General features: G+C 48.2%; 1 pseudogene; it reads right to left on the bottom strand.

The window, feature by feature from the left end:
* Positions 1-4,466: 4,466 nt before the first annotated feature.
* Positions 4,467-14,179, bottom strand: LOC120700371 (annotated as a pseudogene).
* Positions 14,180-27,013: the final 12,834 nt, after the last annotated feature.

Below are 27,013 nucleotides of genomic sequence, written 5' to 3'. Positions count from 1 at the left end.
ACTCAGCAAAACTGAAATATCAGAAGAAGGGTTTTGAAGTTGGATCTGGGCAATGACTTTGTAGCCCATAAGTCAATTTGCCGTTGGCTTCCTGCTCTTATGATCTACTGTTTTAGTGGAGCCTGCACTACTAACCTCTGTTTCATTGGAGAACAAGTTTTGAATTTGGATAAGGGTGATGACTTAAGGGTATCAATTTGCAGCTGGAATTTCAAAAGCTATTCCGGTGTTCCCATTGGTTGTCTTCTCTGCCTTTGGTGTTCTAGTGGATGAGCATCTGCTGGAAACTGAAGAAGAAGTGGCTGAAATCGGTCGGAATCCAGCTGGCGGTATTAGTTGGCTTTGACGGCCAAATGACATCGCGAATCGGAGCGGCGAAGATACGACGGCGGCCGGCGGTGCCTTCGGTTCCGGCAGGCAGGCGACGACAGGAGGGGCGGCGGGCGCGGCTGATTAAGAAGCACCGACAGCAGGGACGCGAGGCGGCCGTAGGGGAGGGGCGGAGTGTAGCAGCCATGGCACGCACGCCGAGAAATTGGTAGCGGTGGCGCTGGCTTGCTGCCCTCAGAGGCTGAAGGAGGTTTTTTCTTTTGATAATCTTTAGGCTGGAGGAGGTGAGGTGGTCTAACGGACGGACCGAGTGTGGGCCAAAACGGCTCGTGAGCAGTCGTGCCAGATCGATTGGGCCGGAACGGTGTGGCCCAAAGAAGAAAGGGACGCAAGGGAAAGAAAAATGGGCCGGAGGGAGCACATCCCAAAATGGGCTTGGGGCCTTGGGCCCAGCGGGAGTTGCATTTGCGTGGCTGGAACTCTCTTCCCCAACCACCAATCTGCTGAGAGGCGAGCTCCCATCATTTTCAGAATCCTTGCAGACCCAAGCAGGTGTTGGTTAGCCTTGGAGGCTTGGAGCACTACATGAAACCCCAAACTTCCTCCGTTGTAGGTAGGTGGGAGTGGAACTTGCAGACCAACACAGCCCGAGAACAAACTTGACTTTCCTTGAGAAATTGGTAGCCACAGACAGCCCATGGAAGAATTCATTTTCTGCAATTTGCGATGTAGGTTCAGCCCAACATCACCGTCGATTTTCTTCAATTTATGGCTTAAGGATAATGGGCTATCTGCCTGTGTTGGCCAAGGATAATGAACGGACTCACATAAAACCTGAAATATCCCTACTACTTGATCTTTTTGGTAACTGTCCAACTCAAAGATGTACCTATGATAAGTTTATATACAGTAATAAACATGCAAGAGTACAAGTCAGTAACTTTTGTATTTCTAATGTGTTCCTATTTTCCAGCATTTATTTTCTGTATATTTATGAAATACTTTTTTTTAACATGCTTCATGTTTTATTTCTGTCTTATTTCAGTTTGAGCCATGCCCTTCCGCTCTAGACGGCTTCGACGAGATCATAAGGCAAGCAAACATGAAGGAAATCATCATATTCTTGGACTACGATGGCACTCTTTCGCCGATTGTGAATAACCCAGACAAGGCATACATGTCTGATGAGGTGAGCAAATGTGTTAATGTTCCCAACGCTCTTAACAGTCTGCATCTAACCAGGAGCGGAGCCAGCATGGGGGCAGGGGGCTCTAGCCCCCCTATCCCAAGAACTCCATTGGAGTCCCCACAAGACCCCTACGAATTTGAGGAGGAAGAAAGAGGAAAGCGAAGGCGGGAGGAGGAAGAAGAACAGGAGAGCCCCCTAGAGCTCAATCCTACATCTGCCACTACATCTAACACTCCTTTCGGTTTACAATCCACCAGATGCATGAAGTTCTGAAAGATGTGGCTGTCCAGTTCAAGACTTCTATTGTTAGTGGGTGAGCCCGTGGCAAGGTATGATGATTTTAGGCATTTTTTTTACTTCTAGTGCTCTCTATTTGCCTAGTGTTTTAGCCCTTATATTTGAAATCTACCTTCATGGTAAATTTGTAGGTGTTTGACTTTGTGCGCATAAAAGAGATAAACTACGCTGGCAGTCATGGGATGGACATTAAGCTTGCCTCATGTATACATTTTCCTATTTTTCCTATTTCTTTTCCATATGTTGGTATTTTCTTAGTATTTAAAATTACTAATATTGTTTGAATATCATTTGAAACATCTAAACTTGATTTGTTGAACTTATTTATTTTAGATAAATAGCTTCACATGCCAAGATGATTTATTTGCCAATATGTGTCTATTTTTTTATCTGTATATACTTTATTCACAGTGTTGTTGAACTACTTGGTAGGTTGAGGATTGTGGCCCGTATCAACCAGCACAACACCACACTGCCATGATGAATAGGGTATTGTACTCTCTCTCTCTGAGTGGCGGAGCCAGCTCTAGCACCAAGGGGGCTCCTTTCTCTTTTTCCTCCTTTCCCCTCTCTACTCTTCCTTCCCCTTTGCCTCCAATGGAGTTCCTGGGGGGTAGGGGGGCATGAGCCCCCCTTCTCCCACCCTGGCTCCTCCCCCGCTCTCTCTGTCTACACACACATGTTTTCGTCAAGTACATCTACTAAATCCAGTTCTAATCTGGTAATTTCTAGTACAAATTTAAAATAGGTTTTTGACACTCTACATCATGCGACGAAAGATATAAAAGGTGCGACGATTGAACACAATATCTTCTGTGTTTCGCTTCACTACAGAAACTGTTCTGAGAAGGTAAAGTTGCATCAAAAACCTTTTCCTTGTGTTTTCCTACTTTGGTAAACTGCGAAATATAGCAATTCATTACTATTTTTTAAACTTTTCTTGTTTGCAGGACATGCCACGAGTTCAAAAGGTTGTGAAAGATATTTTGGAAGAATTGAAGGATGGTGTCAAGTTGACGAATGAAAAAATGGTATGTTTTTGTTTCTAATATTAGTAAGTTTTGCAAGACTGTAACTATTTGTGATATTATGACTCAAAAATATGTATGTGACCATTTCACAAAACTAAAATAACTTTGGTAAAAAATCTCAACACAATAAGAATCATTCTTTATTTGGATGACATGTGGGCCCCATAGTCGATTCCGTTACTGTTTTTCTCTCTCTCGAAAAGTTGTTGTTCCTTATTGCAAGGGTCAATGTTGATTGTCAAATGGTGACTGACAGTATGTGTGGTTTTGTAAAATTTTGACTATAAGTTGTGGTTCCTTGTTAAATTATGCATTCTGAAATAGATTATGAAATTAAATCTTTGAAACACTTTGCATTTGTATAGATTCTATAATAGTTCATTTTTATCTATTTTGCAAGGTCTACGAGTTTCGTGCACCAATAGTTTGGAATAAGGGTCACACTGTCCAGTATATTCAAGGAGAGCTTGGGGTAGAAGATCCTTTCTCCATATACATTGGAGACGACCAGACGGACGAGGATGCCTTCGAGGTATTATTTCTTAACAATATGTGCCATTCAATGATATTTTATATAATTTCCCTAATATGTCTTTGTAATTTAGGTTCTCTGAAAGAAAGAATGGGATTGGGATTCTCGTTTCGGAGACCAGCAAGACGACCGGGGCCTTCTTTTCACTGCGGGACCCTTCTCAGGTGATTTTTATAATCCATGCACATATATTTGTAACCCTTGTGTTGCATGTCATACTTACCTTTTTTTATTTTGCTTTCAGGTTATGGAGTTTCTGAAGATGCTGGTGAGCTGGAAGAGTAACCAGTAGTGATAATTCATCGTAGGGTACGTGCGAATTATGTCTTTCTTCTGAGTTGTTGTTCATATTCCTCTTCTGATTCTAAAGACTTACCATGTCATATTGTATGTTTAATTGAGATCTAATCATTGTCCATGACATGCATGACATGCGGCGCTATAGCATGCGGACGAGGTTGCGGCTACGCAAATCTAATTTCCTTGGCTACTTTAACGACACGTGATTTTGCGCCATTTAGTGGCTCTAATTCACATAGTGGCAATAGCGGTGCTCGTGGTTGTAAGTGGCGGCCAAGGCTGGTGAGCAAGGCACAAAAGCAGCATGGCGAGCTCAAAACGGTGAGTGAAACTGGGGTGCCGGTGCCGCGGCGAGCTATCGAGCTCTGGTTGGCGTCGCGAGCTCAGGATAGCTTCCCACGGTGAGCTTCTAGGTGAGGAAGTGAGCTGCTGGCTCCGCAGCGGCCATGGCCTGCCGCCGGTGCTTGGTGCGGTCATGGCCTCATGGGCGTGGCATGTTGAGTGTAGCCGTGCAGGGGAGGGGACGACACAGGTATTGTCGGCCCCGCACTGGATGACCGAGTCATTTGACTAGGATAGCAGAAGCAGGTTGAGGCCCAAGAATGTCGTCAATGCGGGGGCTATTTGATCAGCTGAAACTCTGTTTTATGAGCTTTGGCATCTAACAAGATAAAATTTTAGCTTATACTAGTACTAGGTAAAGGCATGTGTGATACTACGAGCACATAATTTTTGAACAAAGTAAAATAATTTTAAATAAATATGGTAAGAAAACAATAGACACATATGACAAGATGTCTTCGCAGTTTCGCCTGTATTTTATTACATCTGTCATTGAAGCAACGGAGCTATGGTTTGTAGGCTAGACGCACCTCCCAAGTTTAACTCGTCTTCAAACTCATCTTGCATTCCAAATCTTCTGTGCCCGGATGATGTCACGACAAATTTAAGGTATGGATGGAACGAGAACGTTTTCAGTATCTACGATCAGGTTGATAGGATTAGAAAGAAGAAATAAAGACACCAAAAATTCATCTTGAAACACAAGTTCAGGATTAGATAAAAAAAAGCACAAGTTCATCTGGAAAGTGGAAACACAAGTTCAGGATTAGAGAAAAAAGCTACTTGGAAGCCTGTTACCCATTGACCACCTTGAAGGTCATAGAAATGTACCATCCCATCCTATTGACACAAAAATTCCTGTTTCAGTGTTTGCCCAGTGGCTACCACAGGGCTCAATATCAAAATATATTTGATTAGTATTATCAGGTATCAGCTGATCTATACAACCTGATTATGGAAAATCACAACATCAAAAGAAAACTTAGCACAAACCAGAAACAAAATGATTTCCTCTGAAAATCCAACAAAATTGCACCAATATACTCCCTCCGTTCCAAAATGTAGATCGTTTTGGCTTTTTTAGATTCGTAGTGTTTGCTATGCATCTAGATATAACATATGTCTAGAGCCATAGGAAAATATATGAATATAGAAATGTCAAAACGACCTACATTTTGGAACGGAGGGAGTAGTAGTTTGGTACAGCAATTTAAAGTTTGAAGGCAATGTATATTAACCACAGGAAAGTAAGCTTAGTAATCCACCAAATCGTGTCATATTATGGTACTTGTAAACAATATCCACAGTATTTCGAATATCCCAACATAATATGTATGGATCCTGATAAAAAGATAAATTGATATTGATATATAGGTCAAAAAGGATCGAGTAAATCTCTACAAATTACGTATGAAGCCTGAAGTGACAAATTGTATGCCCAACTAATCAATTGTTGCGCAAACAGTAACCTTGCGCCCTCCGGTATATAGATAGTTCCCGTCTTTCGGAAAAAGCACCCGGAATTTTCATCATGTTATCTGCTATTCATCTTTTAATACTGAAAGCGCGTCGCGCTCGCGGCCAGGGAGGCCGGCCACGTCGGCTCCGAAAATATCGGCCGTCGGATCACGATCCGACGGTCAGAAATGGATAGGGACGTAAATTTTGCAAAAAAAACCCCGAACTTTGTCAAAATAAACATGGAGTCCATCAATTTAACGGGAAACCCCTCGGACTTCGTGGAGCCTTACTTTACAAAAAAAAACCCTGAACTTTTAGTAATCGTGCCGTACTCCGTGAATTTTGTAAAAAAAACTCTGGACTTTGTTAAAATGATTATGAAGTCTATCAATTTTATGAAAAACCCCTTGAACTTTTCAGTAATCGACCGGTACTCCGTCGACGCCAAATTTACCAAATAACCCCCGCAGTCTACCAATTTTACGAAAACCCCCCGGACTTTTTGCAGTTCAATTTCTTAAAATAAACCTGAGCTTTGTTAAAATGAACACGGAGTCCATCAATTTAATGAAAAACCCCTCGGACTTTGTGGAGCCTTACTTTACCAAAAAAACCCTAAACTTTTAGTAATCGTGCCGTACTACGTGAATTTTGTAAAAAAAAACCCTAGACTCTGTTAAAATGATTCTAAAATCCATCAATTTTATGAAAAACCCCTTGAACTTTTCAGTAATCGACCGGTACTCCGTCGACGCCAAATTTACCAAATAACCCCCGCAGTCTACCAATTTTACGAAAATCCCCCCGAACTTTTTGCAGTTCAATTTTTTAAAATAAACTTGAACTAGAGGGCAAATTTCTGCGCGGCAACGCCGCGCAATGGTCGCGCTCGCGGCCAGGGAGGCCGGCCACGTCAGCACCGAAAATATCGATCGTTGGATCGCGATCCGACGGTCAGAAATAGATAGGGACGTAAATTTTGCAAAAAAATCCCGAGCTTTGTTAAAATGAACACGGAGTCCATCAATTTAACGGAAAACTCCTCGGACTTTGTGAAGCCTTACTTTAAAAAAAACCCTGAACTTTTAGTAATCGTGCCGTACTCCGAGAATTTTGTAAAAAAAACCCTGGACTTTGTTAAAATAATTCTGAAGTCCATCAATTTTATGAAAAACCCCTTGAACTTTTCAGTAATCGACCGGTACTCCGTCGACGCCAAATTTATCAAATAACCGCCGCAGTCTACCAATTTTACGAAAATCCCCCCGGACTTTTTGCAGTTCAATTTTTTAAAATAAACCTGAGCTTTGTTAAAATGAACACGGAGTCCATCAATTTAATGAAAAACCCCTCGGACTTTGTGGAGCCTTACTTTACCAAAAAAACCCTAAACTTTTAGTAATCGTGCCGTACTCCGTGAATTTTGTAAAAAAAACCCTGGACTCTGTTAAAATGATTCTGAAATCCATCAATTTTATGAAAAACCCCTTGAACTTTTCAGTAATCGACCGGTACTCTGTCGACGCCAAATTTACCAAATAACCCCCGCAGTCTACCAATTTTACGAAAATCCCCCCGAACTTTTTGCAGTTCAATTTTTTAAAATAAACCTGAACTAGAGGGCAAATTTCTGCGCGGCAACGCCGCGCAATGTTCTAGTGTTATCTGCTTTTCTAACCAAGCTGGTCATGCAAGATATACAAAGGCTCCAATATTACTTTCTGCATACACAACTGTTGTCTGGCTGTATGAGCCGACAGCAAGCATCCCATTGTGCGGAGAGAAAGAAATTGAAGATACCTGTCAGAAAACAAAGTGCTCAGAAGCAAGTAAAGTGCTCAGGAGCATGAGACATTGGCACTGGGGCTAATGGCCAAAATCAAGAACGAGGCGGCTGCTTAGGTGCTAGCAGGAGCCAAAGATTTAGCGTCTCTTTTACTGCAAGAATAACTCCTTTTTATTTTTTTACCCGGCTAGCTAGTTGCACTCTCCTTCTCTATCAATGAAATAGGCACAATCTCATGCCAGTTCGTTCATAAAAATAAAGAAGCAAGTAAAGTTTGTTTCACTTCACAAGCCAGCCTGAAGAAAAGGTTTCATCAACAGTTCTAGCCAAAAGTAAGCTGAGATGAAGCAATCGAGATTTAAATGAGTAAAGCTTAGGGCCAAGTTATATTGAGTGTGCATACAGCATGCTGTAAAATACTGTTCCTAATTACAATTTTGCAGTCTAATTGCTGATAGTGCCCTAAACCTAAAGTATAGTAACAGTGTAACACATACATGCCATATACATACAACAAGAAGCTCCAGCACAAAGTTATTTTGGTGTTTTCATTGAAATGCTATTGTTTCAGGAAAAAGAATATGAAATACATTTGAAGAATTAATATCAATATGCTCCAAATGAGTTTTTAGGATGCTCAAAAATATGTCAAGGACACAAAACATACAACTGGAATTTGCACTGACCAGTTGGTCCTTCACCTCCCTTAAGTAAAGAATACTGCTCAAAATCTCTACCAGGCCGATGAACATCAAATACTCTTATTGCTTTATTATATCCAGCAAAGAGCCTAAGCCGATAGAACAATATAAACCCAGTGAATAAAACAGTCAAAAATATTTTACTTCGTTTGTTTCTCTGGTATTATGTAACTTGCATGATCTTTTTTCTTAAACCAGGAAAGGAAATCAACTCTGCTATTGCAGTGGCTTTTCAAAAGCATTTTTCTAATCTTGGACTTGGATGTAGTTCTTACTGAGTAGATTTCACAGCGCACAACAACCATAAACAGAATCTAAGATGAGGCCACTAACTATGACTCTTTATTAAGGAGACAGTCCGGAAATCCCACACCTGATAAAAGGGCAACTATTCCCTTCGAATAAGATTCCCAGTACTATCTTAAAATAAGAAAGTAGGATACTGATACAAGTATCACCCTGAAGAAGGATATCAGTAAGAAACAATAAACTTCCTATACTTAGAGTTTTTTTTTGAAGGGTCACCGGGAGGGGAGAGAATCCCCCACCTGAATTTCATTCAAAGTGTGGCAGACCACAGATCAACGGCCTCGTTTTTATGGAAAACGAGACAAAACCTTACATCGGCGCGTCTACCTAGCTAAACTAGGCCTCAGATCGGCGCCATGCCCCAGCACAAGGGCAATGGTGTGGCAAACCACTAAAAAACATCACGGTGCCCTAGCATAAGGGCGGAAATGTGGCCTAACCCACGGATAACAAAACCAAGCCCCTGCATAAGGGCGAAAATGTGGCAATCCACATATCACGACATGTTATATGACAACTAGCAACCTAGCATCATAGTAGCTTCACCTGAGTAGCCGCCATTGCCTATGGGTGGTTAAAGGTGGTGCGGGAGTCGCAACGACAACGCCTCCATGGAGGAAATCGGCACCCGCAGGCGTCGACATCGTCGCTGGTTGGGAACCAAGATTGGCTTTCGCCAGCGAGTCGCACCACCCCATCGAAGCAGGTCTTCTGGACAGCGCCTCCATGGCGAACGCGACATCAGTGCTGCCGCCGCTGCCCGCCCAGAATCTGGGCAGAGTTTCCTCCGAAGAACTCGCTTGACACGGCACCGCTCTAGATGGAGAGCAGCACGCCATGGCCGAGCAGGGTCGCCCTCATTCTATCGAGGGCTCACGAACACCAACACCGTTATCCCGTCACCCCACGGAAGCCTCTTCAGAGGGGCATCAATGCGCCGGCTGCACACGGCAGCCGCACAGCTGCGTCGGACACCCCCTCCGGCCAGGCAGCACATGGGCCGGACCTTGGCTCCACTGCTCGTATCACACCGCCGCACGTCGAGGCCGTCGCCGACCACCGCCGCCGGCACAGCACCCCCGCCGCCGCAGTAGGCCAATCGGAGCACCCGCTTACTAATCGTGATGCCGTGTTTGCCACGAGCCGCGGCCGCAACCGCAGCAGAGGTGGCCGCCGGCCACCATGGCACCCGCCCGTGCCCCACGATAGACACCCCCGCGTGGGAAATGCTGCAGCCGCCGCTCCGGGACGTTGGGGGGCCCCACAACGTACATCCGGGCCCGAAGGCGCCGGATCCGGCCGCCGGCGACCACGTGCAACCGACCACACGCCGCGACGGACGCTCCCGCATGGTGGAAGCCGCCGCCGCCGCCGCCGTTGCCGCTCCGCGTAGATCCGGCCAGGGGTTCGCCGGATCCACCCTCGGGGGCGCCGGATCCGGCCTCGGAGTTGCCGAGTCCGGCTGCAGGCCAACAACCGCCCTGGGGGTGCGGAACTCGAAGTGCCCCCGCAGAACTCGGGAAGAGGAAAAAGCGGCCTCGCCGCCGCTGTCCCTGCAGCCGAGCGGGCTTCCGCTGGCTTGCTCGAGCGGCGGCGAGGGGGAGGGACGGGGGAGGGGGCTCGTGGCGGCGGCGGCTCGATTGCCGCCCGAGTCGCCCGCTAGGAGCGACGCAGGGGCCTTTTCCGTCTGTTTCCCCCCCTGTCCTCTATACTTAGAGAGGATTATACAGAATCCTATGACTCCCCACAATGTGTTTCAGCAAATCTCCTTATATAGGCCTACTGTATTAACAACCAAGATAATGCTATCCAGAATTAAAATTGAAAACCAGTCTTGCACTTTGAATACTAAGAACTCCACTAACCATATATTTATCAAAATCATATATAACTCAGGTGAACGTAAAAAAACTGCTGGACAACACACTATTGAGCTAAACTAACGAGATTGGAGTTTTTGTAAGCTCATACTACTGTAAGCAAGTTGTTTGTTCTACTTTCCAAAATTCTGCACTAATTAGAAAATGAACTTAAAGAACTTGGCGTATTTGTCTCATACATATGGCAGCAAAAACAACCAGGATCTTGCCTGGTTAATTTAAGAGTAAAGTCTATTTTTGGCCATCCAACTCTTGCCCGAGTTTGATTTTGGCCATCCAACTCCAAAACCGGGTATTCTTGACCATCCAATTCTCAAAACCGGTCACATTTGGCCATCCCAGTGGTTTTGATTGTGGTTTTGCTGACGTGGACGCCACATGGCGGTGGGGCCCACCTGTCAGCCCTTCTCTCCCCCTTCTCTCTTTCTTCTCTCCTCTCCCCCTCCTCTCACCCTGCATCAGCCGCCGCCCTGCCCCTGCGCGCCTCTCCAGCTCGCCAGGCCGGCGGTGCGGGCCCGCGGCGGAGCTCGAGCGGTGCTGGCAGGGCAGGCCGCTGCCACGCGCCGAGCCCCGGCCATGGCCTGAGCTCGAGGCTGCCCCGTCGCCGCCGCCCGCACTCGCCGCCGTCGCTCGGAGGGGCCGCCCGCTCGCCTTCCCGCGCGTTCCTCGAGGACCTCGGGGTGCCGTCCATGAGTCCCTGCCCCTGCTCGCCCCGCGGGCCTCCCTGCTCCTCTATGCCGCCATCGATCCCGGGAGAGTAGGGGGCGGGGGCGGCGCAACCTTCTCCCCCACCGCCGGCCGCCCTCAATTTGTCGTCTCCGGTGAGGTTCCCTTCAATTTCTTGTGCAGGGAGCTTCCCCGTCCTCTCCTCGCCCGATTCCAGTCCTCACCCGGTCGATTCCCCTACCGCAGGTCGTCCTCAGCGGAGCTCCATCGCCACCGCCGCTGGACGTCGTCGACCCGCCTCCTCGCCGCCGCTCCCCACGCTGAGCTTGGCCGGTGAGCTTCACCGTGCCCTTGGCCAGCTCCACTAGCCTCCTGGCCGCCTACCCCCGCCGGCCGCCGCGCTCGCTCACTGGCCGGACACTACTCCCGCGGCAGCCTAGCGGCAGCGGCGTCGTTTTGGGCTCCGAGAGGAACCATAGTCACATAGTTCCCGGGTCGATCGGGTCGTGGATCGGGGTCGAGGATCGAGGTTCGAATGTGTATAAAAATGCGGGTCGAAGGGAGTAGTTTGGAACGAATGACCCCGATTAATCCGGGTCGATGACACAAGTCACGTAGATCTCATATGTCCTACAATTAGAGATGTGTGGTCTGGCAAAGATATAAAAGCAAAAAAGGAGAGAAAAGAAACTTGGGCTGCCCATGTTGGTCCAAATAGCCCATTACTCATCTAAGTAACCCTATCTTTGAGTCGCTGGCTGCTGCACGTCGCATGCTGCAGCCGCCGCCGCCATCTCTTTCCTCCCCGTTCTGCCTCTGCTCTGCACCGCTTTCACCAATATGGTAGCTAACTGCAGCATCTGGCACCATCCGAGAACAAAATTGGTAGTCCATGGCTCTCTCATGCCTCCGCAGTCCGCACTCCACCAGCGAGACCCGCCGGCATGGTCCGTCATCTGCGCTCTACTGGGAGGCCGGCCGTGTGCGCTCCGGTGGTGAATCGGGACGTGAACCAGCTAGAATTGGGTCGACGACCCTGGTCGTCCCCGACCCTCGATTTGGGACGACGTTCCCGGGTCGAGGAACGTGAGGTCGACCCCGAATCTGGTGACTATGAGAGGAACTCGGCTTGGCTCTGGGAGGGAAGAGGAGTGGAGAGGGAAGCGGGAGGCGTCGACGCGAAGCAAGTGAGGGAGGGGAGAGCTGGGTTGGGGAGGGCGCGGGGTGAAGGGCGCAACGCTCGTCGTGGTGGCCGGCAAGGCCGCGTGCGGCGCGCCGGGAGGGCTCGCGCATGGCCGAGACGTGGCCGAGGCGATGGGATGGGACGGGGCGGTGGCGGGCGCAGGCTGGTCAGGGCGTCGTCCTTGGCGTGGCCTGGCCGTCAGGCATCGCCGGCCACCTGTGCCGGCGGCCTCTGCCGCGGCACAGAACAGGGGAGGGTGAGGGAGAGGAGAGAAGAAAGAGAGAGAAGGGGGAGAGGAGGGCTGACAGGTGGGCCCATAGCCATGTGGCGTCCACGTCAGCAAAACCACACTCAAAACCACCAGGATGGCCAAATATGACCGGTTTTGAGAGTTGGATGGTCAAGGCTACCCGGTTTTGGAGTTGGATGGCATCAAACTCAGGCAAGAGTTGGATGGCCAAAAATGGACTTTACCCTTAATTTAATTTGTTTTAACTGGATCCACCAGGGAATAACTTACAATAATAGATCCTCCAATATTTGCTTTTGATGTGCTTTCTTAAACCTTGCCAAGTGCTGCAAATGCCTTCTGCTTGACTGATTTACAAAATGAAGCCTGACAAATAGATTAGGAATTTCCTGGTGAGCCAAAAACCTAGGGATAAATTGCACACTAACAAGCAGAAAATACATAAATCAATTATCAATAATTGAGCCATGAATTTGCTGGTGAGCCAACAAATTGGCTTTCACGGGAGAATGATAAAGCCTACGGCATAAAAATTAGCATGGTTAGGTTTTCCAGTGGTCATCACTCATCACAGCAACACACCGTCGAGCAGTGACCTAATTTTGTTGGTATGTTAACATACCTGGATCTATCTGATTGAATTTCAAACTAACGTTTAACAGTAGATTTAGCAGGTTTTAGGCTGCGCGTGTCTTTGGGCTCTGACTCGTACTGTGTTCGCGAGGAAGCGTGTCTTGCGCCATGTTCCAGGCGTTTGGGATGGCATTTGTCGATGACGAGCGTGGCGTGCATGTTGGAGGTCATGGCCCTGACTTAGTTGTAATCGGTTTCCTTTATATGCTAATGAAAGGCCCAGAAAACACTTCCAGATCTTAATATCTTATGCAACACAAAAACGAGATTGTGTTCCAGTGAGTTTGCGTGAGTTTCTTTGTGTGCGTGTGTGAGTTCTTGAGCTCGCCGGCGTTGCGGTCAGCAACGATTCTCCGGCAATCTCCAACAATATCTGATTTTATTAAACTGTGGTTTGCAGAGCACTCTGTCTTTGTTATGCCTACTACCAGCCTGAATTGTTAAGCGTGAGCATCTTGAACAACTCAAGGACACCGACCTGAAGGCTGAAGCTAGTAATTAGTTTCAGCCAACTTTGACGGAGCACATGGGAACCCAACCTTACCAGGAAGCAATTTTTTAGTACTAACAAATTGCAAGAGCACGCTATTGAACAGTAGAAAAAGGAATACGGATTACCTGCGTGCTGAGGATTTGGGAATCAACTGTTTGCGAGGGCGCCAATTATCCATCCAGTAGATGCATGGCTCTGGACTGGAACATGGCATCCAGCAAGCCATAGCTGAAACGTTGAGCTGGTTGGCCAAGCCGCCTCCCCAGATTGGCGTTCTGAGGAATCCCCAGATCGGCCAATTCCTGCAGTTGGCGAAGCACAAGTCGAGGAATTACCGATGCCGGTGGAGCCGAGCATCCAGTACAAGACGTTGTTGAGGCCCTTAGCTTGTTGTTGAAACTGGTAGGTGTAGAAGAAGTTGCTGGCCCATGCGGCCATGACCTTGAGGATCTCGGCGTCCTCGCCAGCCGCGCCGGTCGTCGAGGCGGCGCCCGCCTCAGCAGCTTCCTCCCGCTCGCGGGTGCGGCGTCAGCGGCAGCAGCGGCAGAGACAATGCCCCCCTTGGTCGCCTAGTGGCGCGCGGCGCTGGAGCATTAACTCCTCCTCGTCGGTAAGGGAGCTCCTAGGGAGTGGTGGTGTGGGCGGGTCCCTGGTGCGGAACCCCGGCGGGCCGACGTCGAGCGCGGCCAGGGCCGTGACCCCGGGCGGCGTGTCCGGTAGCTGCGGTGGCGGCGGGCGGTGGTTGGCTTCCGCCGGGTCCCGGAACTGGTCCTTCGTCGGCATGGCCTTGTCCGGCGTCTTCTTGGGCCCTCCCTTGGGCCGTCGGGCGGCCGAGCTGCAAGGCGAACGAGGGGGGCCATGGGTCTGGGCCGGCGGCTGTTCGGTAGTGGCAGCCCGACCCGCCGCCGGCACGCACAGCTGGGCCGGCGCGAGCCCAGTCATGTTGCGTGCCCGTCTGTCGCGGCGAGCGGCTTCCGGTGATGGCCACCGCCCGCCGGCGTCGGATGCTGGGGGATTCGGCCTGTAGGGGTTCCAAGGGCTTGTTTGCAATTTCTTTGTTTTCTAGGGACCTTTGTGCTAGTATGTCGGACAGTTGTCCTCTGCATCATTTAAACCTTACCTGTACTTATACGTGTTTCTGTACGGCTTAACTTGTAATAAATACAGGTATGTTTGTAAAAAAACGTGGAAAGCCGAGAAGTACAGAGGTGACGGCTCTAAAGCTGCAGCTTCTCCAAAAAGCTCTATTAGAAAAAACTCCATTTGATTTTCTAAGAAGTTGCTTTTCAGAAAAGCTAACCATGTCTGTTTGGGGGAGCTTATGAAAATGCGCTTATCGGCACCAAAGGGAACTCGGGCGGCATGGCCGTCAGGGCCTCAGCAGAGGGAGCTCCAGCCAAGCCCGAGCCCCGGCCGCGCCGCCCAGGGGAGCGCGCCCCCGCCGGCCTCGAGCAACGGCCGTCTCTGCCCAGGGGAGGAAGGACGCGGCGGCCGTGGCAACGGCGGCAGGCGAGGGAGGACGCAGCAGCCGCAAGGAGGATGCGGCAGCCGGCCGGCTGCGGCAAGCGAGGGAGGATGCGGCGGCTGTGGCTCGGAGCGAGGGAGGATGCAGCGGCCGCGGCTCGTGGCGAGGGAGCGCCGCCCAGGGGAGCTCGCCCCTGCCGCCGCCGAGCCCTGGCCGCGCCGCCCTGGGAGCTCGCCCCTGTCGCCGCCGGGCTCCGGCCGTGCGCCTAGGGGAGCTCGTCCTCCTCCACGCTGGCAGGATCTAGTCCTCCTCCACACCGGTGGCCAGCGTGGATAGGAGGTGAGGGGCGGCGGTGGCCGGAGCAGAGGGGAGGGGAGGGGCGCGGAGGGGAGAGGAGGTGCAGCGATGGCTGGCGTGGAGGGGAGGTGAGGGGTGGCGGTGGTCGGCGCGGAGGGGGAAAAGGAACGGGGAAGGAGGCGGACGACGGGACGAGCAAAAGCTCGGGAAGCGACTCCAGACTTGCTTCCCCACTTGCAGTGTAAACATCGCTTCTGGAGCTTTTCGCTTGTTGGAGAAGCGACCCCATTTGGGGGAGCTTTTAGCTTTTGGAGCTTTTGTAAGGAGCTTTTGGAAGAAGAAGCAAAAGCTCCCAAAAGCTTCCCCAAACTAGGCCTACATTTTTCCCCCTTCCTTTTGAACGAACCAAAAGAGAGTTGAGCCATTTAATACACACTACCTATTTATCGAGTCAATTCACGTATACTTTTGCAAAGAGTATAACTGTACTCTTTTGCAATGAGGAGGAAGCTTTCTCCTTGGAAAGGAAAGAATTTATCTTCCGGAGGGAGACTGACTCTAACCAACTTTTCTCTGAGTAACATTCCTATATATACACTGTGGGGATGTGCAGGCTGTGTGAGGAGAATTACCACAAGATGGACACTATCAGATCTCATTTTTTTTGGAGAGGAGCTGGAGTTAATTATAAATATCATATGGGATCAGCTGTGCATATCAAAAGATTTTTGAGGGTTTGGCTATTGTGAACACTAGGCTCCTCAACGATGCTGTTCTCCTCAAATGGATTTGGAGGCTAATAGATCTACTAGAGGATAATGACCTTTGTCGTCAACTTCTTACTGCAAAGTATCTCAAAAAGAGGAATCTACTAAGCAGTAAAAAAGATTCAGGATCACAGTTTTGGAGGGGATTGCAAGCTGTTAAACACATGATAAGATTGGGACTTTCTTTCAAAGTACAGAGTGGGGGTAATGCCATGTTTTGGGAGGATGTCTGGCTTAAAAACATTCCGCTAAGGTTGGAATACCCATCTCTTTTTCAGAGCTGCAGTGAAAAGGAAGCATTGGAGAGAGATTTCTGGGACGGGGAGGAATGTACTATTCCTTTTTGCAGACCTTTGAGCACTGAGGACATGGGAGTTTGGGAGCACCTGATGTCTGAACTTGAGGGGGTTAACATCCACGACAATAGGGATACTCCAGTTTGGCTGCTTGAAAAATCAGGGGTATGGTCAGATGAACGTGACGACCCATGTATCACGGGAGTATATCATCATCACTGAGGACATGGGAGTTTGGGAGTTAGATGGTCCCAGTAGCACTCCTCAGCTCCTCAGGTTCTGGGTTCTGGGTTTCTAGTTCGACTTCTGGTGGGAGCGAATATCAGGCTGGGGTTAAAAAAACCCCCCTTGCCTGCCGCCATGACAAAGCACGAAAGGAAGGTACCGGCCCGCACTCACACGGGTAACAGCGCCCCTGTGTAAGGGTGGGGCAGGGATTTGAGGGTTTTCTTGGTAGCGTGAGAGGTCTTCTCTTATATAATGCTCGGGGGTTTCTACCCCCGCAGGCCGAGTTTTTTAAAAATCAGGGGTATATTCTACAAGAACGATGTACATATTTCTCTCTTATAGGGGTGTGATAAATAAACGAATGAAGAAGTTGTGGAAGTCTATACTCCCTATGAAGCTGAAAGTCTTTTTTGGATGGCAATTCAGGAAAGGCTGCAAACGGGGTCTGCTCTCAAACAGAAGAAATGGAAAGGAGACTCGCATTGCCATATCTGTGGGAGGCTGAAAACGGTTGATCATATTCTCTTTCGATGCGCTTTAGCATGTTTCATTTGGACTTGTTTCAAAGAAATTCTGGGCTGGTATAGGATTCCTACGGGGCTTAATGATCTCCTTGATAACTGGGTGTTTTTGGGCGCCTTTTGTTATCATCTAAAGCTCTTCAGCTATACGATTATAGCCTAGGTGTTATGGATTACCAGGAACAAATCCAGAATTCAAAAGAAGTTTCCTATTTCGCCAATGTCAACTTTGTACAAAATTGTTTCTTTGTTGCAGCGGGGCGATCCTCTTGAAACAAGCTGAGCAGGAGTCGATCCAAGTTCATCGGGGAATAGCGGAAGTGTGGATGAAAGATTTTGAGGCTAGAAGACCTAAGTCATGCGATGATGTTTGGTGTTAACCTCTTGGTGCCTACGGGCTGCGTCCTGTCTTTTGCCGGTTGTGGCTATTTCTACTCTCTGTACGCTGCTTGCTAGCTGGTAACCCCAGCTTGGTCTCTTACTAAAATACCTTAATTGCTTTCTATAAAAGCTGGTTGGCTACTTTTTTTTAAAAAAAGAGTATCACTCTACAGATATATAGAGCTGCTCTATATAGCTTCGTTCAGTTGTAGAGAGTACTGTAGATTACTCATCCAAATATCCAATGGTTTAACTATAAAATGTTTCCAAAAAATATCAAAATATTCACGTGACAGTTTTTCTATGTGAGGATCAGGTGGCAACAGCCCCCCCCCCCCCCCCCCCTCCCCGCCGAGCAGCACCCAGTGCTGACCCGTGCCGGCAACCTTTCTGGACTGATCGTGGCCATCCGACCTAACAAACCCGACCCGCTTGAAAAAAAAATCTAACCCAACCTGACCCGACTAATGTATGGACCGAGCTCGGATCGAAATTTTTGACCCAAAATTGAAAAAAATCTGATCCAACCCGATCCGACTCGACCACATGTCGGCCGGGCCGAAGGAAAAAAATGTGGTTCCTTTTGACTAGACCCAAACCCGCATATATGTCAAATCCAGCAAATTATTGTGAGAAATAAAGATACACCTCATTTTTGCATGCTACTTAATTACTAGCTCCAAATGAATGAGATATTGACAATTATAGAACAAATCATAAAATTTAATTCCTGCCGTAGCAATATATGAAGAAATGAACTGACCCAAATTCAGCAAATTATTGTGAGAAATAATCAATTGAGAAATAAAGATACACCTCATTTTTGCATGCTACTTAATTACTAGCTCCAAATGAATGAGATATTGACAATTATAGAACAAATCATAAAATTTAATTCCTGCCGTAGCAATATATGAAGAAATGAACTGACCCAAATTCTCTCTCTGTCGGTGTTTTACCGTTGGGTTCTCCGAGGGGTATCCCGAGGAGAGTGGTTATGAGTAGGGACTCGTCGAGATCAGAACACGATGGTGCAAGGAACACAATGATTTAGACAGGCTCAGGCCGCCGGAGCGTAATACCCTACGTCCTGTGTGGTGGTTTGTATTCCCTCTGGTATTGTTCGATGTTTTGGAGGGGTCCCTGTCCGCCCTTATATATCTTGGGGGACCGGGTTACATGAAAAGTCCTAGTCGAGTTCTGTTAGGATCCCAGTTCAAGGAGTTCGGCTATTTCCCGAGTACGTCGACTAGTTCTACTCCTATTCGGGTAGATACAAAAGAGGTAGGACATATCCATGTGCTACTCCCTACTCTAAAATATTCCGTGCTCGTGGGCAGTCCTACTGTCCCAGGTCCGACAAGCCCCCGAGCTCTTCGTAGTCGAGTCTTGCAAGTGTAGAGTGCTTCTGAAGACCTCTCATCGGACACTTCGAGAACTTCTGGACTTCTGTCCGCGTAGTCGAGTGCTTCTGGACTTCTGTCCGTGTGGTCGAGTGCTTCGGGTGCTTCTGGAGCAGGTTGTCCATCCTCGGAGTCCGTTGCGTGCTTCGAGTGGTCTTCTGAGTGCTTCCTCGGCTACATCGAGGCTATGAGGTGCTCAAGCCCTGAATCTGTCTTGATATATGGTGTGCAATATACTCACGCTCCATATGGAGTAGCCCCTGAGTCTTAGTTTGATTTGATGAATCAGGCTGAGGGTCAGCTCAGTCTTTCGATCTTCCGTTTGAAGTTTGGAATTTTTTTTTGAAAAAAATTGCCATTTATGACACGTATTCCGTAGCCCCGAGTCTTGAATTCAAATCCTTGATTTGAGGTTAAGGGTCCAGGAGAATCGTGTTACGTCTTCTTATGATCTTTCTAAAATCGTCAGTACTGCAGAATCTTCTGAAAAGGTGACAGTGCAGTGTACTATTTGCCCGTGGGTTCACGTGGCGAGTACTGTTGTGGAATCTTTTCTGTTTCACCTGTGAGCCTCCCTGTCCTTGGATGTCACGGGCTGAGCTGTGGCTCTGCTGCTTCTCCTATTTAAGCAGGGTCTGCTGTGCTTGAATTTTCATTCTTGCAGTTGTAGCCATGGTGTAGCGAAAATGGCCTCTCATGCCATATTTCAATATAATGTTTTGGTGATTGATATAGACAATACAACACTTGGACTAATATGATTGTTAAGATGACCATTCTCAGGCTTTTAGGTTCAAGTGATGACAAAGAGAAGATAGGCGTGAAGAAACCGTGTCAAAGAAATCAAGACAGAGATACTTTAGTATCACCGGTTAAACCGACGCTGAGAAAATCATATATGTCGGTGCATTGACTTGGAGCACACCAGAAACTTTGGTTTCACCGGTTGAACCGACATTAGGGAAGTTGAATACGTCGGTGCAATAGACCCAGAAGCTGAGGCAAGGTATATGCACCGGATGAACCGACGATTGGGTCTTGGTGAACGTCGGTGCAGTTGTCCAGAGAGTTAGTTTTTCAGAGTTCACAGGACAACTACACTCACCGGTTAAACCGACGCAGCATCGGTTGATTGCCCGCACACGTAACGGCTAGTTTTTGAGGCGGACAGTTTAGTATCACCGGTTGAACCGACGATGGCTATTGGAGGTACGTCGGATTAACCGGCGTTAAGTGTTTTTCTGGCAGCTTTTCTCCAACGGCTATATTTGCTTGTGCTGCCTATATATACCCCCAAGGCCGGGTCATTTGAGTGGGCTGGAGTTGCTGAAAGCTTACTACACTTGAAGAACACCTCCAACCACCTTAGAGCTTCATTGTACATCATATAGGGTTAAGCACACTTGTGAGAGTGCTTAGTGCTTGATTAGGCTCAGTTCTTGAGAGAACTAGCTTGAGTGAAAGTCTTGTTGCGGCAAGCATCTTGTGTACTCGTCGTGTGACCCTCCGACTTGGTGTAGAGATCCCTCTTGGTGAGAAGCTCCGATAGTGAAGACGGTGCTGTTGGTGACGCTTCGAGAGAGACGGTGGCGGTGGCCTTGTCTTGGTGACTTGGGGTCACTTAGCCTTTGCTTGCCGGGAGCCTTGGTGGCGAACGCAAGACGGTGATCAAGCGAAGAGACTTGGCATCACACTTGTTCTTGTTGGGCAAGTGGCCATGGACGTAGGGAGGGACTTGGTGTCCTAACCGAATCACGTTAAATCGTGTGTCTTGGTGTCTTCATGGGAGTTTGCATATTCTCTCCCTCACCTCTTTACTTACCGTATTACGTTTCCGCATTTACTCTATCTTGCGTGCCTTTACTTTCCTAATTAGTTTGATTAGGATTGGCTATAGGTTGCAAGTCTTTTAGGGGTAAGTAGAGAGTAGCATAGATAAACCTTAGTCATAACTAGCATGTGTAGGACGTGTTAGATTTATCTCATGCAAATAGATTGAGCCCTAGGATAGAAAGCGATTAGCGACCCTATTCACCCCCTCCCCTTCTAGGGTCGGACACCCCGGTGATCCTTACACATGGGTTCCAAGTGGAGTTCTTCGTTTGAGAGTACTCGACCTACTGATGAGAGTACTCGATTCATCCTTTTAGGTGCTAGAAGAGTGTTTGCGAGCAGCACAAACACTTGCTATCCTCCAGGCCGCCAGCCTTGCTTCTCTAGGCTTATCCATTCTGGTCATCTTGTACCTAGCTGGCTGATGGTGGAAGCCGTATCAAAAGCCTTTGCGGTCTGTTGAAGCCATTCCCTGGGTTTTAGTGGCTTCTGGAGAGATGGCATTGTTTTTGTTGCAAGACGTATCAGGGAGAAGAGCAGATGTAAGAAGAGGATTTGCGATGTTCCTGATCATGCATATCTTCTTACAACAAGCCTTTTCCTCCATAAATGTATCTGGATTACTCCCCTCTGGGAGTAACAAGATTTGTATCTCTATATCAGCCCTTGGACTGTCCTCTTTGTAGTTGAGATCGAGTGGTTTCTAGTGGTGAAACCGTCGAGATCTGTGTATCTTCTTCTTTTATGATGTAATCCTTGTAATCAGATTTCCTTTTCTGAGTTGATTTCGTTTTCTTTGGAGCAAAACCCTAAAATTACTCTGAGAACTTGGTTCGGAACCTTTAGACTTCTTGTTATTTACCATACTGCCACTGGCTCTGCTTTATTTAACTGCTCGAGTAAATCGAGGGTTAGCACGTTTTCTTCGCCTTCTCTGCCGCCGCTAACTCATCTGCTCTCATTTCCGAGTGCCGCGAGAAACTAGCCACCGCTAGCCCCTGAGCTCGAAGCAAGAGAGAATCGTTGTCATGGCGCCGAAGAGGTCTGCTGTGAAGGGGAAGGCGAGTGGTGCTGTCGAAGACGAGGCGGAGGTCCAGAGATGGAAGTCGAGTAAGTGTACCGACCCCCATCTTTTGAATCTGGTAGAGAGTCATCTCCTTCTGCCCCAGAATGTGATCCATTGGAGGCATTCAGATGGGGAGTCTTTTCCTCATGAGGGAGGAAATGAATCTGTTGTTTTTCTTCCTTATGTTCTTCGTGGCCTCGGTTTTTCAGTTTCTGATTTCTTCCGAGGCCTTCTTCATCATTGGGGGCTTCAAGTGCATCACTTGACCCCTAATTCTATTCTTCACATCTCGATTTTTGTTCATCTATGTGAAGCTTTCCTTGGGATTGAGCCCCACTTCGACTTGTTTCAATATTTCTTCCATCTGAAATCCCATCCCAACGATTCTAGGGTAGATGTAGTTGGGGGAGCTGGGCTACAGTTTCGCTAGGGGAAGAAACCCAGATACATCCCTTATGAGTTGAGTGACAATGTCATTGACTGGAAGTCGATGTGGTTTTATGTTAGGAATCTTTCTTCTTCTCTTCCTCTTCATACTCCTGGTCCTCCTGTGAAGAAGCCGAGTTGGAATTCCAGGAGAGGTAGGGTGGACCAGGTTAATTTTCTTCTTGGGGAGATCGAGAGACTGAAGACAGATCACCAGATTACTGGTGTTTCCGTGATAGCGCATTGGTCTCTTCAGAGGGTTCAGCCTCTACAACGGCGAGTTCATCTTGCCTATCAGTATACGGGTGAAGAGGATCCCACTCGATATACTTTGGAGAAGATCTCTGTGGACGAGTTGGAAGGGCGGGTGGCTGCGCTTCTGAAGAACATAAACTGGAGGCCCAGTTTCTCTGGGGCATTCAGAGCTGACAGGCGTCCTCGGGAGGTACTGCTTTGAGTAGTCGACCATAGTTTAAATCGAGTACTTTTGTCGAGTAGTCGAGTTGATTTGGTGTGTTTCATGCAGATCAATCCCGAACATTATCAGAGTAGGCCTCCGCTGCCTGAAGATGTGCCACTGGTGCATACTGACTCAAGTGTGATTCTGACTGACTTTGCTTTGCTCTTTTGCTTGATTAAGATGTTGATTTTTCAACTAATGAAGGTTGATTTTGGTGCACAAGTCCATTGGCTAGTCGGACGGCATCAGATGTCCAGGACAAGATGGCGGGTGAGCCGAACGTTGATTCGGGAAGGACCCGGAAGCGGAGGGCTGCCTCGCTGGTAGCAGCGACAGGTGAGTGCGAATTGTCATTTTTCCGAGGTCTTCAATTTGTTTCTGATGACTTGTTATCTTGCTAGGCCCCCTTCTCCTTCCAAGAGGCAGGCGGTGAGCTCTATTGTGAGCCCCGCTATCGCGACTCCCGCTGCACCGAGTGAGTCCAGCGGGAGTGGTTCTGCCAGGGGACAGGGTGCTTCGGGACAGAGCGTTGTCCCGAAGGTTGTCAAGCCGAAGAAATTCGTCTTGAGGCAATCTTCGCAGTAAGTGTAACTGTTGATCGGCTGTTTTGCTTTCTTTTCCTTTGTACTAAAGCGTCGAGTACTTTCATTGTTTTGTAGCAATCTTGATGCTCTTTGAGTTGACGATTCGGAGAAGGGTATCTTCTCCTATTTGAAAAGTATTGCTCAGTTGCCTCCCAGCCCGTCGAAAGATGGTGATCGGGTAGATGACTCTGGTGCCGGTATGGCGGAGAGTCCTGTGGCCGAGGGGGCGGGCCAGAAATCTTTTGTTGTTGGCACTGGTGAGTAGTTTTCTCATTTGATCGACTGGTTCTTTGTTTGGTTTTGCTGACTGTCTTGTATCCTTTAGATAACTGAGCCGGGGGTCAGCCGAAGAGTTCAACGGCTGCTGGCAACGTTGAGCTGGCTCTGCAGGAGGTGCCGCAGCAGGAGGTAGGGAAGTCGGCTGAGTCGCCGATTGCTGTTGCTCAGGAGATTCTGGGCTGCCATTCTGCTCTGGCTGTAAGTGTCTTTTGTACTCGAATACTTGCGTTGAGTTGTCGAGTACTATTGTCTTGATTGTGTTCTGTTTACAGGTTTTGGCTAAGCAAGTCGCTGAGCAGGCCGAGTTCCTTCGGTGAGCTGGGGAGGGTCTCTAGTTGTCTACTAACCAGGCGCGGCAACTTGAGAAGATGACTGCTCTTGAGCGGTCTTCTCAGGGGCAGTGGCAGAAGGTCAGTCTTCTGGAGGCTCGAGTCGAAGCTCTGGAGCAGAATAATTCTGCTCTTAAAGATAAGGCCTCCAAGTTGCAGGAGAAGGTGAAGGCTGCTGCCATGGAGAAGAAAGGTATTCTTCTCCTTCCTTGATGTTTGTATGCTTCGAGTAGTTTTTTCTACGCTCATGTTTGTTTTGCTTTGGCAGAGCTTAAGAGTTTGTTGTTGAAAAGGGATGAACTGGTGACTGATCTTAAGAATATGATGTATCATCACGCAGATGCTGTGGAGAAACTGACCAAGCTCAAGGCTGATGCTGATAAGCAGTTGGTCAGTGATATGAAGCAGATCAAGGAGCTGGCGGCTGACCATGATAAAAAAGCCCAACAGCTGGCTGATCTTGAGGTGGCGGCTCAAGTAGTCGTCGGGATGGTCGAGGAGGAGGATGCTGGTGGTAAGAGTCTGCTGGATCGTCTTCCTAAAGCCCCACAGCGACTCAGTAGTTTCTTCTTCGACACCTCTAGGGACTACTTGGCTTATGCCTTAGGATTAGTTAAATCCTTTCTTCCCTCTGCGAACTTGTCCCTTATTGGTGATGGGGTTGCCGTTGGCTGTTCGGAGGAGCAATTCTCTGAATTTGTCGCAAAAATGAAGCCCATTGCTGATAAGGTTATCAGTGGCTTGGAGCCAGCGCCTAAGGCTTGAACATCTTCTTGTAATATTTTTGTGTGGATATGTGTCCACTGCAGTACTTTGAACATTGAGATGTATAGTACTTTTCTTTTCATTTGATGGTCGATCGGCTGGTTGCTTTTTATGAAGCAGTCTTGAGTTATTTCTTCGAGTACCGCGGTAGTCGAATTGCCTTTCATCTTGTGGATGAAAAAGTTCCTTCTTTGGAAATGAGGAGATTGTTCGAGTACCAGGGTAGTCGATTATTCTTTGTCTTCGTGAACGATAATTCCGTTTTGGAAAGTAGAGATGTTGTCTCTTCATAGGTTGAGTACTGTGGTAGTCGACGGGTTGTCGTTTTGTGGACGAGGAATTCCTTTTAGGAATTAGAAGTCTTGTGTCTTCTCGAAGTCTAGTGCGTAGCAGTCGATGGATTTTCTCTTCGTGGAGGATTAAGTCCTTCCTGGAGATGGGGGAACTTGTCCCTCCAAAGGTCGAGTAATGGAGTAGTCGATTAATTGTCGTCTCGTGGATGAAGAAATCTTCTTGGGAGATAGGGAACTTGTCACTCTAAGGGTCGAGTACCGTAGTAGTCGATAGTTGTCGTCTCATGGACGAGGGATTTCTCTCAGGAGATAGGGAGCTTGTCCCGTCCGAAGGTTCAGTACCGGAGTAGTCGATAGTTGTCGTCTCATGGACGATAAATTCCTCTTGGGAGATAGGGAGCTTGTCCCATCCGAAGGTCGAGTACCGAAGTAGTCGAATAAGTCGTCTCATGGACGAAGAAATCCTCTTGGGAAATAGGGAGCTTATCCCATCCGAAGGTCGAGTATCGAAGTAGTCGAATAATTCGTTGTCTCATGGATGAGAAAATCTGTGGAGTTATGGCTCCCGGGAGGGTGTAGAGAACTTGTCTCTAGGGCCGCAAGGCACATGTCCCTTAGCCCCGACTACTCGATTCGCCGTGCCTTTTACCTTGAGTAAACAAAGAAAGGTTAGTATTCGAGGTAGCCGATTGTAGGGTCGAGATGGCGGACTAGAGGGGGGTGAATAGTCCTTTCTAAAACTAATTGCGCCGGCTAACCGAAACTTATGCGGAATTGAAACTATTCGCTTAGCCAAGACTTCACCCCTCTAACTATGACTCTAAGGCACCTCCAAAAAGATTCTACATAAAGCAAATGGAGTGCCAAGCTAGTAAGAGCTCTCCTAACAATTCTAATGCCAAGTCATACAAGCCTAAGCACTAGTACTTTACAAACCGGGGGAGCTCCTACACAATTCTAATGAGCAAAAGCACAAAGCCAAACCTAAGCTCACTAGATGCTCAAGGACAAGGATACACAATCCAAATCCAAGAGCTCAACTTGCTTAGCTACACAATCTAAGCAAGAGCAACTAATTAAGCTACACAAGCTAACTAGTTACACTAGGATCTCTACTTCTAGCTACACAAGCACAAGATATAGATGAATGTAAATACAAGGCTTGTGATTTTGAGAATGCAAACCACCGAGAAGAGTAGACAAGATTGACACGGTGATTTTTATCCCGAGGTTCACTTGGTTGCCACCAAGCTAATCCCTGTTGAGACAAGCTACAAGGTTGCCGCCGATCCTCTTGCTAGTGGTGACTCTCAAGTCACACTCTCCCACGTGGAGTGCTCACACCGAGCTCTAGCACATGATCCGGCCGGACCACTTGCTGCTCTTCACGTCTCGCTCAACTAGAGTTGCTCTTCGCGGCTCCCGTGGGGTGAGCACAATACCCCTCACAATCTCTTCTCCGGAGCACCGCACAATCTTCTTGCGGGCTTCAACGGAGCCTCTTGCCACCAAACCGTCTAGGAGGTGGCAACCTCCAAGAGTAACAAGCACACCGGCTTGCAACACGATCACCTAGTGCCACTCAATGCAATCTCTCAAAGCAATCGCACTAGAATCGCTCTCTCACTCGATCGGATGATTACTATCAAGTTAGATGAGTAGAGGGCTCTCAAGCACTCTCACACATGGACACCAAGTCCCCAAGGTGCTCAGCCACCTCAAATGGCCGGCCACACTCTCTATTTATAGAGGGAGGCCCCAAACTAGCCGTTACACTCAAATCCCATGAAAACAGAGTTTTCGCGGACTGTCCGCATCACAGAAACCGGACCGTCCGCCATTCAAAACCAACGGCTAGAACTGCAATGATTGTGTGTCAGAGTCGACCGTTAGAGCCCTTCACGGACTGTCCGCGTCCTATTGGCAGACCGTCCGCCGTTCAGACACTCCGAACACTCAGAGAGACAGCGTCTCTGGACAAACTTAAAGTTTGAGGGGCGGACCGTCCGCATCCCTTGAGCGGACCATCCGCCCTCCACAACGTTCAACCCACCAGAAGCAAAATCGTCTCTGGTCATTTCCTCAACTGACCGGCGGACCGTCCGCACCCCAATGGCGGACCGTCCGCCCTTCACTCTTAAATCCCACCAGAGACCCAACATGTCTCTGGTCAAATTGTTAAGTGACCTGCGGACCGTCCGCGCCCATGGGCCGGACCGTCCGCAGTCCAACCTTTC

This window comes from Panicum virgatum, chromosome 3K (assembly GCF_016808335.1).
Source record: "Panicum virgatum strain AP13 chromosome 3K, P.virgatum_v5, whole genome shotgun sequence".
Taxonomy (NCBI): domain Eukaryota; kingdom Viridiplantae; phylum Streptophyta; class Magnoliopsida; order Poales; family Poaceae; genus Panicum; species Panicum virgatum.
The sequence above is the reverse complement of the archived record's forward strand: the minus strand, read 5'-3'. Positions and strand labels throughout refer to the sequence as shown.